The 18,758-nt window shown below is 39.5% G+C and overlaps 1 long non-coding RNA gene across 1 annotated transcript; it reads left to right on the top strand.

Moving 5' to 3' along the window:
* The first annotated feature begins 6,091 nt into the window (after window positions 1-6,091).
* LOC142166360 (uncharacterized) lies at window positions 6,092-18,321 on the top strand. Its single transcript, XR_012696733.1, has 3 exons — window positions 6,092-15,354; window positions 17,583-17,765; window positions 18,048-18,321. It is a non-coding gene; the product is annotated as an uncharacterized LOC142166360 (long non-coding RNA).
* Window positions 18,322-18,758: the final 437 nt, after the last annotated feature.

Raw genomic sequence — 18,758 nt, 5'->3', positions numbered from 1 at the left:
AGGATTTATTTTATATATGAACTACAACAAGATATATTTAAACAATAAAAAAATTTAGCTAAGCACTCATTTATTTAAATGGACATGCTCCCAACAATCAAGATGAGTTCAAATCTTCTTGTTAATGTGAAAACATCTGCAACATAAGATTAAAGAGTTACCTGAGTCGCAGAATAATAAATACAGCAACAAAGAATGGAAGCTCAACAACTAAAGCAGCATAAAAATAGCAGCACAACAACAGCAAAACCAACAGCAAATCCGTGTTAAAACAACTCGAAAACTCAGAGAAGAAACCCAGAAGCAAACTCTAAAGAGGACTTATACTTTTCTAAAAAAAGGTTTGCACTTTAAGATTCACTATTAAGACTTACAATTTCAGCTTACTAAAGGATGCTTCAGCTGTTAATTTTTTTTTGTTGTTGTATGTTCAAAAGCAGAAAAAAAATCCCCTCCAAAATGTGATGGAGTCCCCTGTATATATCAAAACAACCAGCTATTTCAAAAAATTAAAAATCAATCTTTTTGACAGATTTTTCTACAAAATCTGCTCTTAAATTTAAAAAGCAAGACTTTCTAGTTCAAATCTTGTCAAGTATTTCAAACAAAATCTGCTCTCCACTATTCAAAGCTAGACTTTATTCAAGTAATGTCCAAAGGTCTACAATTTCTTACCAAACAATTTGACTTTTGAATGTTGTACTCAAAGAGTCTTGAAGCAGTAAACAAACAACCAAACAAGTACCATATACTCTTAAGTATTTTTCATTACCTCACTTTTATCAATACAAAACTATTTTACTACTTCAACAAGTGCAAAAACAGAAAATTTAACATTTCAAACTTCAAAAACTAATGCTAAAATAATTAATAATAGACAAAAATAAAATCTGAAAAATAAAAATAAAAATAAAAAAAATCAGCCATGAAAAAGAATAGTATTTTACCATTTTACACATCAAAAGGTCGAAAAAATGGTGGTATGCCAAAAAGGGTGTTCCGGGAGGTCGCCGGAATTAGGCCGGATTTTGGTCGCCGGATTTTTGGGGTAGAATTGACATTAATAACTAGGTCTTGAGGAGCTCTATCCATTGATGTAGGTATTTTGGGGTGGTAGTGGTTGGAGCTTCAAGAATTCGGGCAAAAAAGTGACGGAAAAGTTTCCTAGATATAAGATTCAAGGAGTTTGAGGGATTTTTTTAGGATTTGGTTTGGAGATATGGAAAGAGGAAGTTGTGGAGATTACGTGGCGTGAATTTGGAGGTATTTGGAGGTGGTCCGCCGGCTGCGGCGATTTCCGGCAAGCGGCGGTGGGCGAAGCTGGGGCGGTGTAGAGAGAGTGAAGAGAGAGAGAAGAGAGAAGAAGGAGAGGGAAAGAAGAGAGAGGAAATAAGGGGGAAATGGGGCAAATTTTTGGGGATTTTAGGCTTTAAATAACTAGGATGAAGATCAAACTAAGACCGTTGGATTAAATCAAGATGGGTGGATGAGATTGAATCTTGTCACTTAACCAAAACGACGTAGTTTCAAGACAAAACTACGTCGTTTTAAGCTCTTCTTGGCAGCCCCCTTTTGGACCGGGTTTGGGCTCTTTGGGCTCAAATTTTGGGCCAATTTTGGCACAATTTTAATTAAATTACACTAGCCCAAACCCCACCCCATTTATCAAACCATTACTCAATTCTTAAAACCTATACATACACAAATAAGAACAAACACATACACACACACACATACATATATATACAAGGCAAAAATTAGGCATTTACAGCGTTCATAACATGGTCCTCGCGTTCGCGTTGGGTCTGCCAGTGTAAGCTACACGTTCGCTAGTGGTCCTTGTGTTCGCGAAAGAGGAAATTGGCCAGTAGGACTTTTGTGCATCGCGTTCGCGATAGTAGCCTCGCATTCGCGAAAAAGAACGCGCCTGGGCAGATATAAGTTTTAAAAATCGAGGGTTTGTAGACATGTGATTTTTGAACCTCCCCAAGAATTTTCATATTTTTGCACGTAAATATTTAATTTAGGCCTAATACAGCCAGTTCAACTCATTTTCACTCTTTTACTCTATTTAATTACAAGAAAACGAAAATTACAAAAAATAGGTTAGTGTTTTAAAGTCATTTTTTAATCTTGAAAAAATACCAAAAATAGTTTCTTATAACGGTCAATTTTATTTTAATGATTACTTTTGTTTTAGTAGGGTTAATTTATATTTTTGGTAATATTTTTATATGGATAAATTTTTAATTAATTAAACTAATTTTAAACAAAGCTAGTCATAAAAGCCCATAATTCACAAGCCCATAATTTCTAGGCCCATAACCCTTAACATAAAAAACCGTACAGAGCTAAGAGGAGGAGTTTCAGCCGTTTCATAGACATACACAGTCCTACGCCTACTGAAGATGAGGATTTCCATTTTCATTCAATGAAATTTCCGAAAAATCCAAGGTTTTGCTCACTGAATGTAACGTGATTTCATCCTTCATTCAAGACTTCAAGCTAATGACACCTTATTATCCCCAATATACAAAAACCCAAGTTAGCCGCAAACCCCTCTGCAAAGAACCTCCACCAGATCTCACCCCTTCCGATTATTCTGCTTTCTAATCTCATAGATTTTCTTATTGAATTTGGAATTCATCACGTGGTTTCGTTTTGGTATCATTTGGAAATTGAGGTCGCCGGCAAGGTTCCGTTCGAGGTTGCCGTTGAGGTGTCCAGCCGACTGATCTGTTCGTAGTTATCGGCGAAAGCTCCAATCCAGAACTACCAAATTGCTAGGCTTGTAGTTCCAACCCCTGTTCATTTGTGCAAGAGGTCCGATTTTTTGCCTTATAATCTACTTGGATAATGGTTAAATTGCTTGTTTGCTTTTATTCTGTTGAAGTTACTTGTTGAAACCATTTTGAATTTTGTTTCCATATTTGTTAAGAACGTTGAGGTGTTGCTTGTATTCTTTTGGGTTATACCTTAGTCATGCTGCTTTTGTATTTATTGGTAAATAATGTGTAAATCACATTTTGTTTGATAATATGGAATTAATGGATATGCAACTTTTTGTTGCCTCCATTCCAGAAGGTTTGTGTCATAGCCTTCTAAATCATCTTCTATCTGCAGTTGTTTCTCGAGAAGATCAAGCCATCAATTTGAAATTTTGGACTACTCTACCTCAACATCGTTACTTTGAGAACATCTTCTATCTGCAGTTGTTTCTCGAGGAGATCAAGCCATCAATTTGAAATTTTGGACTACTCTACCTCAACATCGTTACTTTGGATATGTTCTCACGGAGCATGAGGTTTGGCTTGTTAATTTTTATCTCCTACATTTGATATAGTCACGCTTACATTAAACAACATTTATTATAGGGAAGGGGATAAGAACTGTAATAGTTAGACTTTAATTGAGATTTTTAGGCTTTTTAACGTAATTAAATACAAAGAGATTGTCAATTTTGGCTAACACGATGCATACGTATAAAATTTCTCTTTCTCCTCTGTTTTAATGCGTGATATTGTCCATTTGGTTGGAACATGATGGATGGACAAATTTGAATGATTTTTATGACCGATCATGTTAGTTTTAATAAATAGAGGCGTGCCATGCAAAATAAAGTCTCAAAACCTATGACCCTCGGATAATCAATGTGATCTCCTTAGAAATTGAGGCGTGCCATTTAGTTGAAATTTCATAGCCCTCGCAAAGTTGAAAGTGCATAGTTGCTTTAGACGCTATTTAAAAATTATTTTCCTAAACTCGGGTGCGCATTTGTGTAACCCAAATCCAAATCTCAACAACGTTAAATAAAATGTGTTGTGGACCGCGGGTACATTTATGTGACGTGGTTCAAGACATGTTTTAGATTACGTTGAATCTTTCTCCTAAAAACAATTAATTAAAGCGGTTATAAAGTTAAAATTGAACCGTAGGTTAAAACATGTATTAAAATCAAATAATAGGCCAATTGTAACAGTTGAGCGACCGTGCTAGAACCACGGAACTCGGGAATGCCTAATACCTTCTTCCGGGTTAACAGAATTCCTTATCCGGATTTCTGTGTTCGCGGACTGTAATACAAAGTCAATCTTTTCCTCGATTCGGGATTTAAAACCGGTGAATTGGGATACCATAAATTATCCCAAGTGACAACTCTGAATTTTTAATAAAATAATCGCGTTTCGATTGTCACTTTAAGTTGGAAAAAACTCCCTTATACACCCTCTCGTGGCGCGCAAAAAGGAGGTGTGACAGCTCTGGCGACTCTGCTGGGGAACGAACCCAGAATCTATGGTTCAGGGTTCAAGAATTCGAGCTTAGAATAATTGTTATATTTGGCTTTATTATCTGATCTTTATTACATGTTTGGGCCTAATGTGCTAAATGCTGCTTTTTACCGCTTTGATATTATTTGAACTGTACATAAACTGCTACGAAACCCCTCTCTTCTCTCTCCTGAGGAGTGCACGCTGACGTGACTTCTTTCTGTTAGTGTCATATCCCAAATAGAATGAGGTTCGGACAAGTTACAAAGCCGGATGATCTTTTGGTTACCGGTACGCAGCCCTCCTCGGCTCGAGTTGTCCGCTCGGGTAAGCCAGGTCTAGAACAATACACACAGGTTTTAAACCTAGAATAACTCAGTCTCATGCTGGATCCCTCGTAGGAACGTTTATTTGTATCATGTACATTTGACTTTGGAGACTCAACACAGGGGTTGGGTCTGTCTAAGACATGTATACCCGAAATGAAAAAGACCATCCTGATGCATCCTACTTGCTACTTGTGTATTGATTTGCTTCGGATTTGCATGTTGATCGGCTTATAGGGAAAATGTTGAGAGAAGGAAAGTCAATGTGAGGGCTAAGAGAGATAATTGCTTGTTTTTGAAAAACCGATGTCCCAAAATATACTGAAACTCTGCCGAAATTTTAAAAAAAAAAAGAAAGAAATTTTTTGTGTTTTTTTTTAGAAAAAAGAAGAAAAAAAGAGTTGGTTTTTATTTTGTCAAATTGCCCGAACTACGCCAGTTTGATTCTCACCGGATGTGGGATACGTAGGCAACCCCCATCGGGTCCAACTTCCCTTTTGCAAAAATAGCCCCAAAAAGAACAAAAAATAATTTTATTTTAAATAAGCGGGGTGATGCCATTTTTGTCTAAAATAGCCGAATGTCCCCAAAAGGACGCCGGAAGGCTGTTTTAGAAAGAACAGCCACTTTTGGTCTCTTTTTCAAATTTTAGGCTGGTTAACAAGCACATCCTTAAAATCTTCTCCCCGGAAGTGCTGAAAGGCCGTATTTGCAAAGCCGGGTTTTATTCTTGACATGACAATTTAAAAAAATATAAACTTTTCTTGAGTCAAATGAGTCATGATTTTGCTTAATCACCCTAATAAATGTGTAGAATGAGCACGAGTCAAATTTTGCCAATAACAGTCATGAACAAGATCCCTTTGGAGTTGCATATGTGGTGGGATGATCTGGATAAATCAGGGCAAGACAAGGTCAATCATTATTTGGGAGGTCTCACCGGGTTGTCGAAGATTAGGCCTAGAGGAGATATCATAAAGGCGTTGGTTACATTCTGGGACCCGGCCCACAACGTGTTTCATTTCTCAGATTTTGAACTCACCCCAACTTTGGAAGAAATAGCCGGATATATTGGGAGCGCTGAGGTTCCTCTGAGACACAAGTATCTGGTTGCTCCAAGAGTCGTCGCTGTGCACAGATTCTTAGACTCTTTAAAGATAAGCAGGGGGTCCACAACCCAGATTTGGCAGCTAGTTTTTCCACTCTGCAGTTTATATACTAGAGATACGGTCACATAGGTGGGTTTAACAATCTAGAAAACAAAATTTGTAGCAAAGGGAATCGCCTCAAATGGGAATAGCACCGATGCTTTGCTTTTATGGTAGTATTCTTGGGTCTTCTGGTGTTTCCTAGGAAAGATGAAAATATTCGATATACAGATAGCTGGGGTCGTCAGCACTTTGCTTACTCAGGCCAAAAGCACCCTCGCACCCATGAGAGTGTTCGAAATCTTCCGTGCTCTCATAGCCTGCAAAGCCGGAGGAGACTTTTTTGAAGGGTGCAACTTGTTGCTACAGATGTGGATGATTGAACATCTATGTCATCGTCCTCAATACATGAGCTATGGGTCGACAGAGAAAAACTGCATAGAGGAATTTTATATAAGGGTCGACGGGTTTAGCCTGCTAGAAGGGGTCGCATAATGGATATCCCATCTCCGTTCCATTACTGCAGACCAAATAGAATGGATGTTCGGGTGGCTTCCTATAGATGAAATCGTATACATGCTAGCTACCGGACTTCACTTCCTCCTGATGGGTCTCAGAAGTATCCAGCCTTATGCCCTATACCGGGTTTTGAGACAATTGGGGAGATGTCAAATCGTTCCAGAAGATGAAGACCTTAGTGCTCAGGTAGTCGAGATTGGTCCTGATGGTCAGTTTCATGAAGCATCAGTCCGCCAGATTTGGAGCGAGTGTCAGTACCTGACGACAAATACCTGTGTGCGCGATCTATCCAAAAAGGTGAAGTTTCACCAAGGTACCTTGCTTGGTATAAAAGGGAAATTGAGTTTGGAAGGCCGGCCAAAAGACCCCATCTTCAAGAATTTGTCGAGGCGTCACAAGTGCAATGAGATTGGTTGGCCAAAGAAAATGAATATAGGGATACCATAAGCAAGCTGGAAAAGCAAGTCAAGGACCTTCAATTCGAGAATGGTTTGCAAGCCGCCACAGATGAAGGTGAGAAGAAAAATCTAGCCAAGGAAAATGAAGCCCTTCGAGCCCAGATTCGGAAAATGAAAATAGCAGCTGGAAATCCCGCCAGAAGTGCAAAAGATGAAAAACTTATAAAGAACCTTAGGCAGAAGGTGAGTGAGTATGGTTTTGACTTGAACAAGGCGGAGGGTGAATTAGCAAGGGCTCGAACAAAATTGGCTAAGAATGCGGAAGAACGAGAGCGCTTGGTTAAACAGTTAAAAGAAAATATGACAATGAGGTTGTGGGGTTGAAGAAAAGGGTCACCATCTTTGAGAACAAAATGATCAAGCAAGCAAAAGACTTTAAGGCAGAAAGAGAACACTGTTATGCAGCGATGACACAGTTAGAAAGAGATATGCAACAACTTCAAGAACAGAATCATATAGCTGAACAAACTATGGAAGCTAGGGCCCAACAGATTGGGCGTTTGTTGCAAGAAAATGGCTTCATAAGAGAAAGGGTCAAAAGGATCGCCGACTACATCATAATGAAATGTAGTAAGTGTGAGGACATGACTAGATCCATGTTCTTCGCCACTGTGATGACCTTTGTCCGCCAGATAATGGAAGATCTCTACCATCTCCAAGGGGATTTGGCACGTAGGCCCGTGGCGAGACCGAATGATGTCCCACGGGCCCCAGGAGCAGTTGAGGCATTGATGTATTTATGATTTTTATTGGAGTCTGTTAGTCTGTATCTTTCATCTTGGAGTCTGTTAGTCTGTTTTCGAGTCTGTATTTTCATCTTTCCATTGGAGTCTGTTAGTTTCTTCTTCGAGTCTGTTAGTTTTTGAGTCGTTGTAATCAAAACGTTCATTTTATGAAAAAATTTAGAAAATCCCAAAATATTTTTATTATTTATTTTCACACTTATCCCCCAGAACTACGCACAGATCTGATTCATGCGGGGTCATGATACGTAGGCAATCTCCATAGGATTCGATCATAACTAAAAAAAAAAGAGAGAGAAAAGAAAAAAGAGGGAAAGAGAGAGGAAAAACAAGAGAGAAAAGAAAAAAACAAGAGAGATAGATGAAAAAGTTGCAAATGGAAATTAGGGAAAGCCGGGATGACGCAAGCAACCGATCAAATGCATAATAGAAATGGTTAACTGCTTAGGTGCATTGCATCCCCAATGTGCGGTTGTTTATCTGTTAAATGCCCTAATGCTAACGGGATGACCCCATTTTGTTCCTTTTGATATCTTCATAGTGGAAAGGTGGTTGGTTTGTGGTTCTCGAAGTAGTAACTCCTCTCCACAACGTAAGGTCAAAAGGCAATGGTGGACAACAACAAAATTGGGTTGGTTGATACCGGTTCCCGAAAACAGTTAGTTGAACAGAACACTGGTTTGGTTGATGAGGTAAGGATGTTAAGACAACACATGACAGACATGTATCAGACCTGGATGACTGGGAAGGTACCACCCCCGCCACCACCTAGCCTTTTAGATGCTGCCTTTACCAAACTTCGATTATAGTGCCAGATGATCCCCCATACTCTCCAGATCGACCCGTTTATCACAACCGTCCTAGTAGCTCCATCACTCATCCTCCAATTATCTCTCCCCAAAATTTCCCTCCTGTCATATCCACTATTCCCAATAATGAATATCCACTCAAAGTTCATGATGCCCAATACTACCCCGCAGAGGTTGCCCACAAGGTTCCTGACTCATACAAGAAGAGCCCTCGGGATGAGCTTCATGTTGAAAATAGAAAGGTTACAGGAAAACAAGGGCGAGATGAGATATCCGGGAAGTTGAACAGCATAGAACAGGCTTTAAAGAACATGCAAGGGACGGGAGACCAGATTAGCATGTCTTACAAAGAGTTGTGTATCTTCCCTGACGTTCGCTTGACCGCATGATTTAAAGTGCAAAAGTTTAACTTGTACGATGAGTGTGGAGATCCGGTAGCCCATTTGAGGGATTATTACAGTGAAATGAGAGGCGTTGGCGAGAAAGATGATTTGTTGATAGCGTATTTCAGTGAGACCTTGACTGGGGTAGCTTTGGAATGGCATAATCGTCAAGATGTCGGCAAGTGACATACATTGGGCGGCATGACTCAAGATTTTGTACGACGCTTTCAGTACAATATAGACATTGTCCCAGACCGCTCCTCCCTATCTCTGATGGAAAAGAAACCCAATGACAGTTTTAGGGATTTTTGGCTCAGATGGAATGAACAAGTTGCTCGGGGTAGTCCTCCCGTTGATAGAAAAGATGTTGCTGAGCCCCGCCGACGACAGAGTCCAGTGGTCATTCTTGCTAAACACTTTCAGCCTCAATGTCGACCCTGTGTATATCCTTGTAATCCTCCCCACTGCTACTTCTCTCCACAGAAAGCCTAAAATCGCACATCACTTCCCCGATACCCCGTCCACAATGCACCACCATATGCTCCACATCCCCGAGGCCCGCGATAGCCCGCGATAGCCCGCACCACTTCCACAAATGTCTCACCTGCACCCTCAGGCATATCAACCACCTACCCGCAAAAGGTTCCAACCGAGGCCAGAATATAAAATGAAAAGACTACTGAAAAAGAAAATGCTTTCACCCCTATTGGAGAATCGTATACCAGTCTGTTCCAAAGGTTGATGCAATTGGATATGTTGAAGTCGATTCAGATAAAAAGGCCAAACCTTCTTCCAAAGAAGTTTGATTTTTCTCAAAGGTACGCATATTGCTCAGATGCCCCGGGGCATGACATAGAAAAGCGTTGGTATCTAAAAGGAGCAGTCCAGAAGTTTATTGATGCAGGTGACATTACCGCGCAAAATCCAAATGCAGCAGATACTAGCCAAAGTCCATTTCCTAAGACACATATGAAGGACATGATTTGTGTGGAAAAGGAATATGAGAACTATTCAGAGATACTCGGAGGGCCAGCTGCCGCAAAGCTTTCAGCGCTATCACTCTTGGTTCCGAAAGTTGATCATAAGAACGAGCCGGCCAAAGGGACCCAAAAACAAGTTGTTAAGGACAATAAGATGAGGACTTGTGAAGGTTCTAGCAATGTTGATGTTGAACTCAGTGGCTAGGATGCAGAGCTTGGTAATTGGAAAGACGCTCATCTTTTGGCTAGCTGGGGTGGAGTCTTGGCAGTTTATTTTGTTGTCATTTTTGTTGTCCGGGTCATTTTCAGGGTTGTAATCCGGATATTGTCTGGTGACTCAAACCCTTCTATCCTTTTATTTTGCCTAATTTGTTTAGTCGTAGTAGCTCGTTTAGTGTTGTCTAGGTTTGTTCCAGGGTTGTTACCCCAGTTTAGTTTGCTTGTTTTGTTGTTCAAACCCTTTCACCATCTATCTAATGCAATTTTCTGTTTTCTGTTATTTCTAGTCGTTTATGTTTAACTCTTTTTTCTTTTTATAGTCCTTTTCCTGTTGACTCTAGTGACATGACATGTACGCGTAACTCTCAACCTGGTTTTAAAAAGTTAGTTTAATCGTGAAGCAATTTGGGAGATGATATGGACATTTGAGGGAAATAAGTGAAGGGATTTTGAGATCACAAAGCCCCAATTGTGTGAAACTAGGGCAGATAAAACATAAAGAAGTACTATTGAAACGTATTTGTCCACATCAGGCTGAAGCAAAAGGCAAGTTCATCCCAAATTGGCAGGGGCCGTTCATCGTAGCAAGAGTGTCGTCCAATGGTGCTTTGCATTTAACAGATATAGAAGGCAAGTGTATAGAAATGGCTATCAATTCTGATGCAGTCAAAAGATATTATGTTTGATTTCTTTGGTTAAATTGTGTTTGTCTGTACTTGACATGTTTTGAAGATTGGAATGACGAAGGCATTTTGTTCTGCTATCTAAACACTTTATCATTTGTTACCCTTTTGAGACTTATTTTTTCCTTTCATACCCCTCTTTTGGAATAAATAGTAAAGTTCAGAAATGCAAGCGCAAAAGATAAGTAAAGGAAAAAGAGAAAAAAAAGATAATATATAAAAAAAAGGAGAAAGAAAAAAAAGAAGAAAAAGAAGAAGAGAAAAAAGAAGAAGAGAAAAAACACAACAAACAAAACAACAATAAGAGAAAAAGGAAGAAGAAAAGAAGAGAAAGAAAAGAAAGAGAAAAGAGAAAATCATAACAACAAAGCAATTTCTACGTCATGCACTACGTTCGACCTAATTCTTTTTAAGGATACGTAGGCAGTCTCAAGGCTCGGTCCCATCAAAATAAAAATTCAAAAGTCCCCAAGCAAAGGACTTGGGGCAGAAGTTATGGTTGTTGTAAGAAATCTGATTTCGAAAGTTGTAATTTTGAACCCATTTGAATTGTTTTGAGCCTCTTTGATACCCTTTCTTTCTAACCCTATCCAAAAGCCCATATTACGGTCCAAAGAAAGACCTTCCGACCAGTCTTCGAGAGATGCCAAGTCGAGCAAGTAGAGGTGATTCATATCAGGGGAAACACTCCGTTCTGAACAAAGAGAAGAACAAAATGAGAGAGTCTTATTGGTGAAAACCTTCACAGGCACCTAAGGCGATGTTGAGTTGAGAGAAAGAACAAAATGAGAGAGACTTGATGGTGAAAACCCTGCCACTACAAGTCGATTAAGGATCATGAATCAAAGTGGATAATCGGAGCATTGAAGCCTAGTTTCACGGTTTAGGGGTATAACAAGAGTTGAACATCAGACTTGCATTGACAGAATAGGCCACAGGTGTATGTCATGGTCATTAGAGTTGATATTCACATTTGATAGGTTCTTACTTTGTAGTTTTCTTGTTAGGAATCATCTCTTTCCATTTTCCTTTACTCTGTTCCTTTTGTCTTGTTTACTTCCTATTCCCGAGTCTGTTTGGTCGGAACAAGTGAGAAATGACTTCAAAATATACCACCAGCTTTCCAAATTGCACAAAACGGGATTTGGCTAGCACATCAAAGTGGCATAAGTCAGGAAAGAACAACGTGCGCACTGAGTTGGTAACAATCAACATGCTTTGGGGTTCATGTGAAATACAAAGATTTGGTATATATCAATTCATGAACAATGCAACAGATGGAGGGTGTCGGGTAAACAGATCAAAGGTATTTTCTGTGATAAGATTGACAAAGAAAGTGGTTAACCAGTGACAAAAAAAGTCTTCCAAGCAGAAATCAAAGTTATCATGGCAAGTGATGGAGCAATAGACCTCAAGGCCTAGGCCAGTGATTTAAGTCAGGAAAGAACAGCATGCACACTGAGTGGATGACAATTGACGTGCTTTGGGATTTATGAGAAACGCAAAAGTTCATTACATGAGCACACTGCAACAGATGAATGGTATTGGGTTTGAACGGATCAGAGGTATTCTCCCTGATAAAGGTGATACAGAAAAGTGGTCAATCAATAAACAAGCAAAATCTTTCGAGTTAAAACCGAAGTTACCATAGGAAGTGAAGGAGAAATCTCCCTCAAAGTTCAAGGCCACAAACCAACCACCATGTTTGAATTCACAAGTTTTCTTTGATTGAAACAGGGGCAGAAAATTTCGTTTGTTTCGGAGAAACCCTCCGTAAGAAAAAGCAAGCACCAGACAGGTTTGACCGTAAATTCTCAGGACCCTTTTGGAAAATGGGACCTACTTTAAAATTCAAAACAACCATGAGTAGCAAAGTCTAGCATAAATGCACCCCAAAGGAATATAGGTTGGCTTCAAAGTTTGCATGCTTGAGATAAGATTCAATTAAGAGCTTTCAGGACCCTCCTGGATAGTGGAACTTAGCTTTTAGACTTCCATTAGCTAACAAGATTTAGCGTAAGCTCTGTTGCAGGGTAGTGTAATTCAACCGTAAAAATTGTCACTCTTAGGATAATACTTGATTTTTGACTTTCAGGACCATCCTGGATAATGAGATGTAGTTTTAAGACCTTATCAGATAACCGAGATTTAGTGGAAGTCATATCTTTAGAAAACATAATTCAGCTTTTAAAAAATGTCATTTAACTAGGAGTTGTCAGGACCCTCCTAGATAATGAGATCTAGCTTTCAAATTCTTAAAATATTCGATAAACACTCACATGTGTGCCCAGCTACCAAACTGGGGCAGAAAATTTTCTTTGTTTTGTCTATTTTGTTGAAATCAGGCGCCACCTAGAGAGCACAAGAATATAGTTCAGCAATCAGGAACCCACTTGGAGAGCACGGGAATACAGTTCAAGTTTGGCAATCAGGCACCCACCTAGAGAGCACTGGAATACAGTTCAAGTTCGGAAATCAGGCACCCACCTGGAGAGCACAGGAATAGAGTTCAAGTTCGGCAATCAGGCGCCCACCTGGAGAGCAAGAGAATACAGTTCAAGTTCGGCAATCAGGCGCCCACCTGGAGAGCACAGGAATATAGTTAAAGTTTTGGCAATCACGTGCCCACCTGGAGAGCACGAGAATACATTTCAAGTTTTGGCAATCAGGTGCCCACCTAGAGAGCACGTGAATATAGTTAAAGTTTGGCAATCAGGGGCCCACCTAGAGAGCACGGGAATACAGTTAAAGTCTTGGCAATCAGGCTCCCACCTGGAGAGCACAGGAATACAGTTCAAGTTTGGCAATCAGGTGCCCCCCTGGAGAGCACGGGAATACAGTTCAAGTTCGGCAATCAGGCGCCCACTTGGAGAGCAAGGAAATACAGTTGAACTTTTAGCAATTAGGCGCCCACCTGGAGAGCAATAAAATACAGTTCAAATTTCGGCAATCAGGCGCCCACCTGGAGAGCAAGGGAATACAGTTCAAGTTTCGGCAATCAGGCGCCCACCTGGAGAGCAAGGGAATACAGTTCAAGTTTTGGCAATCTGGCGCCCACCCGGAGAGCAAGGGAATACAGTTCAAGTTTTGGCAATCAGGCGCCCACCCGGAGAGCAAGGGAGAACAACACCAGTTTTAAGGAAGGGAAACAATTTAAGTGTCGGTAATCAGGAGCCCACCTGGAGAACGAAGGGAAAGCAGTAATATTCGAAGGAAGACAGTTCAAGTATTGGCAATCAGGAACTTTACCTGGAGAATAAGGGAATTCACTTCAGAACGCAATTCAAGTCAGCAACAAAAGAAGCTCGCGGCGAGAATGCGAGTCAACAGTCCAAGGTGATCAACAAAAGTTAGTCACGATCAAAAAAAAAGAAAAAGAGAGAGAAAGGCAAGAAGTGAATCCAAATGCAGAAGTTGATGAAAGATGTGAGCTTCTCAAGACATGGTTGAGGTCACAAGCACTACATGTCCGGTCTTGATCCAAAAATCTCAAGAAGAACGAGCTAGCACCTGCAACTAGCAAGCGTCAAGGTTCAAATCCAAAGTCTACATAAAGAACCATTCAAAACTCAAGATCAAGCTTCATAAGACTTATAGATAGGAATCTTGTAACTCGTAGTTGACAGGCTTGACTAGTCTTTTTCATTTCTTTTGATTTTGATGTAATAACAGGACCGCGGACCGGAACCTCGGCGAAACGGTACCTCGACCGGCTCTCCACCTCGGTATACTCCATCATCTCACTCACCTCTGAACTACACGTGGCCTGATTCCTTTATAGCCAAGAATATGTAGGCAGCTCAGATACCAGGGCTCGGTCACATTCCCCTTTTCTTTTAGTTTTTGGTCTCTTTAAAAAAGGATCGGGTCAAAAAACCTGTCTAGTCATTCTTTGTTTGAAAACTCTTCGTGTTTCCAGTCAAAGAGGGACAACTGTAGACATGTGATTTTTGATCTTCCTCAAGATTTTTCATATTTTAGCACGTAAATATTTAATTTAGGCCTAATACAGCTAGTTCAACTCATTTTCACTCTTTACTCTATTTTATTAAAAGAAAACGAAAATTACAAAAAATAGATTCATTAGTGTTTTGTAGTCATTTTTTAATCTTGAAAAAATACCAAAAAAATAGTTTCTTTTAACGGTCAGTCTTATTTTAATAATTACTTTTACTTAAGTATGGTTAATTAATATTTTGGTAATATTTCTATATGGATAGATTTTTAATTAATTAAACTAATTTTAAGCAAATCTAGTCATAAAGGCTCATAATTGTCAAGTCTATAATTCCTAGGCCAATACCCCCTTAACCTAGAAAACCGTACAAATACCTAGACCCCTAGAGCTAATAGGAGGAGCATCAGCCGTTTCATAGACAGACACAGTCCTATGCCTACTGAAGATGAGGATTTCCATTTTCATTCAATGAAATTTCCGAAAAATCCAAGGTTTTGCTCACTGAATGTAACGTGATTTCATCCTTCATTCAAGACTTCAAGCTAATGACACCTTATTATCCCCAATATACATCAACCCAAGTTAGCCGCAAACCCCTCTTCAAAGAACCTCCACCAGATCTCACCCCTTTCGATTATTCTGCTTTCTAATCTCATAGATTTTCTTATTGAATTTGGAATTCATCACGTGGTTTCGTTTTGGTATCATTTGGAAATTGAGGTCGCCGGCAAGGTTCCGTTCGAGGTTGCCGTTGAGGTGTCCAGCCGACTGATCTGTTCGTAGTTATCGGCGAAAGCTCCAATCCAGAACTACCAAATTGCTAGGCTTGTAGTTCCAACCCCCGTTCATTTGTGCAAGAGGTCCGATTTTTGCCTTATAATCTCTTGGATAATGGTTAAATTCCTTGTTTGCTTTTATTCTGTTGAAGTTACTTGTTGAAACCATTTTGAATTTTGTTTCCATATTTGTTAAGAACGTTGAGGTGTTGCTTCGATTCTTTTGGATTATACCTTAGTCATGCTGCTTTGGTATTTATTGGTAAATAATGCGTAAATCGCATTTTGTTTGATAATATGGAATTCATGGATATGAAACTTTTTGTTGCCTCCATTCCAGAAGGTTTGTGTCATAGCCTTCTAAATCATCTTCTATCTGCTGTTGTTTTTCGAGGAGATCAAGCCATCAATTTGAAATTTTGGACTACTCTACCTCAACTTCGTTACTTTGGACATGTTCTCACGGAGCATGAGGTTTAGCTTGTTAATTTTTATCTCCTACATTTGATATAGTCATGCATACATTAAACAACATTTATTATAGGGAAGGGGAAAGAGCTGTAATAGTTAGACTTTAATAGAGATTTTTAGGCTTTTTAACATAATTAAATACAAAGAGATTGTCAATTTTGTCTAACACGATGCATACGTATAAAATTTCTCTTTCTCCTCTGTTTTAATGCGTGATATTGTCCATTTGGTTGGAACATGATGGATGGACAAATTTGAATGATTTTTATGACCGATCATGTTAGTTTTAATAAATTGAGGCGTGCCATGCCAAATAAAGTCTCAAACCCTATGACCCTCGAATAATTAATGTGATCTCCTTAGAAATCGAGGTGTACCATTTAATTGAATTTTCATGGCCCTCGCAAAGTTGAAAGTGCGTAGTTGCTTTAGGCGTGCTATTTAAAAATTATTTTCCTAAACTCGAGTGTGCATTTATGTGAACCATATCCAAATCTCAACAACGTTAAATAAAATATGTTGTGGACTGCGGGTGCATTTATGTGACGTGGTTCAGGACGTGTTTTAGATGACGTTAAATCTTTCTCCTAAAAAACAATTAATTAAAGCAGTTATAAAGTTAAAATTGAACCATAGGTTAAAATATGTATTAAAATCAGATAATAGGCCAATTGTAACAGTTGAGCGACCGTGTTAGAACCACGGAACTCGGGAATGCCTAATACCTTCTCCCGGGTTAACAGAATTCCTTATCCGGATTTCTGTGTCCGCGGACTGTAATACTGAGTCAATCTTTTCCTCGATTCGGGATTTAAAACTGGTGACTTGGGACACCACAAATTATTCCAAGTGGCGACTCTGAATTTTTAATAAAATAATCCCGTTTCGATTGTCATTTTAAGTTGGAAAAAACTCCCTTATACACCCTCTCGGGATGTAGAAAAGGAAATCGAGGGTTTAGCCATTTTTATCAAAACTTAAGCTTGGGAGCTCGGATTTGAGCGAGATTTTGAGGGACTTTCAGAGATATCGATTGGGTAACGATTCTTAAATGATTCTGGCTTGTAACACATTAATCTAAACATGAATTCATCGTTTAATTTCGGAATTTGTATGAAAATTGGGGAAACATTCTTAGACCAAGCATTTGAGTTTTGATTGAGGATTTGACATTGGATTGGGGTAATTTTGATATGGTTAGACTCGTGAAAGTGTGAGAATTCTAAAAATTTAAATTTTACCCGATTCCGAGACATGGGCCCGTGGGACATTTTGGTCATTTTACCTAATTTTGCGTATTAGCTTAGATTTTCTTTGTAGAATCAGTTACATGAAGTCTTATTTACGTTATGAAATTGAATTGAATATATTTGGGCTATTTGCAGTCGAGTACTCGTGGCAAGAACGTGGTCTCAGATTGATTTTGAGCCGGTTCGAGGTAAATGGCTTGTCTAACCTTGTGTGGGGGACCTTCCCCTTAGGATTGGTATATTTGGTAATTGAAATACTTTGTACGTGAGGTGACGAGTGCGTACTTGTGCAAATTATTAGAAATCCGATTTTCTTTAAGTATTTATTAGTATGTTCTTTTCCTGTTTTTATTACTTGTGCTATTAAGCCTATTGTTAGCTTAGGAAAGTATGTCTAAGTGAGTTAGTTGCTTTTATTGTCCAACCTGCTTAACTGAATTCTGTGCAACATGCTAGGTTAGAATCACTTGTTTACCTTAATATGAAATTTGCCATTACTGTATAATTTCCTGTTGCTGCTTGTATTTATTTTGGGACTACGAATGTGGAATTCCGGTAGCTCCCCCTTATCTGTTTATTTTGGGACTACAGATGTGGGATTTCGGTAGATCCGCCTGCACAGTTATATGGAACTACGGGAATGCACCCAGTACTGGTTATTTATATTTGGGACTACGGAACGGGATTCCAGTAGATCCCCGCGCACTATGAGTTTGACTACGGGACGACATCCTGGGAGATCCATTGGATATGTACATATGAGACTACATGGCGGTATAATGGGAGATCCCTGATTGTTATTATTAGTGCTGAGCTGTATTTCCTTTCCGTGTTTACCTTGTTTTTGTATAGTTGTTGATGTCCTGTACATCCTGTATTATTTTACTATTGTACTTATTTATACTATTTTGTTCTATACTGTTGATCTTTATATTTTATTTAACCTCAATAGGGCCTGACCTTCCTCGTCACTACCCAACCGAGGTTAGACTTAGCACTTACTGAGTACCGCTGTGGTGTACTCATGCTCTTTCTGTGCATGTTTTTCATGTGCAGATCCAGGTACCGCTACTCAGGCCTACTATCCTTGAGGGAAGCAACTACTCTAGAGACTTCGAGGTACATCTGCCGCGTCTGCAGACCGAGGAGTCCCTTTCTATTCTAGCTGTTAAACGTTGCCCTTCTGTATTTTCTTTCTTGTTAGATATTCTGGAGTTAGACTATTAGATATTCCAAAAGCTTGTGTTTTCGTGAGTTTTCGAGTTTTGGGATAGTGTACTTGGTTTTGAGAATGTTGTGTTGTATATGCCGAGAGGCATTATAACTATTGTTCCATTTAGTTATTTTGGTTTTTGACTATTTTTTCCGCAAGTTTTGTTTATGTTCTGCAATTGGTAGGCTTACCTAGTCGTAGAGACTAGGTGCCGTCACGACAGTTCACGGAGGGCGTACTAGAGTCGTGACAAGTTGGTATCAGAGCTCTAGGTTCATAGGAGTCTTGGATCACAAACCGGTTTATTAGAGTCTCGTTGAACGGTACGGAGACATCTGTACTTATCTATGAGAGGCTATGTAATTGTTAGAAAAATTTCACTTCATTTGATTTCCTTGTTGTGCGATATTTTTGACATCACAATTCTAAACTTCGGTCTTCTATTCTCTCACAGATGGTGAGGACACGCGCTACCCGAGATGATCAGGCACCTGCGCCCCCAACTGCAGCCGTCAGAGGCTGGGGACGAGGTAGAGGCTAAGGACGCGCACGTG

This window comes from Nicotiana tabacum, chromosome 11 (assembly GCF_000715075.1).
Source record: "Nicotiana tabacum cultivar K326 chromosome 11, ASM71507v2, whole genome shotgun sequence".
Lineage (NCBI taxonomy): Eukaryota > Viridiplantae > Streptophyta > Magnoliopsida > Solanales > Solanaceae > Nicotiana > Nicotiana tabacum.
This window is presented reverse-complemented; position numbering and strand designations above follow the sequence as displayed.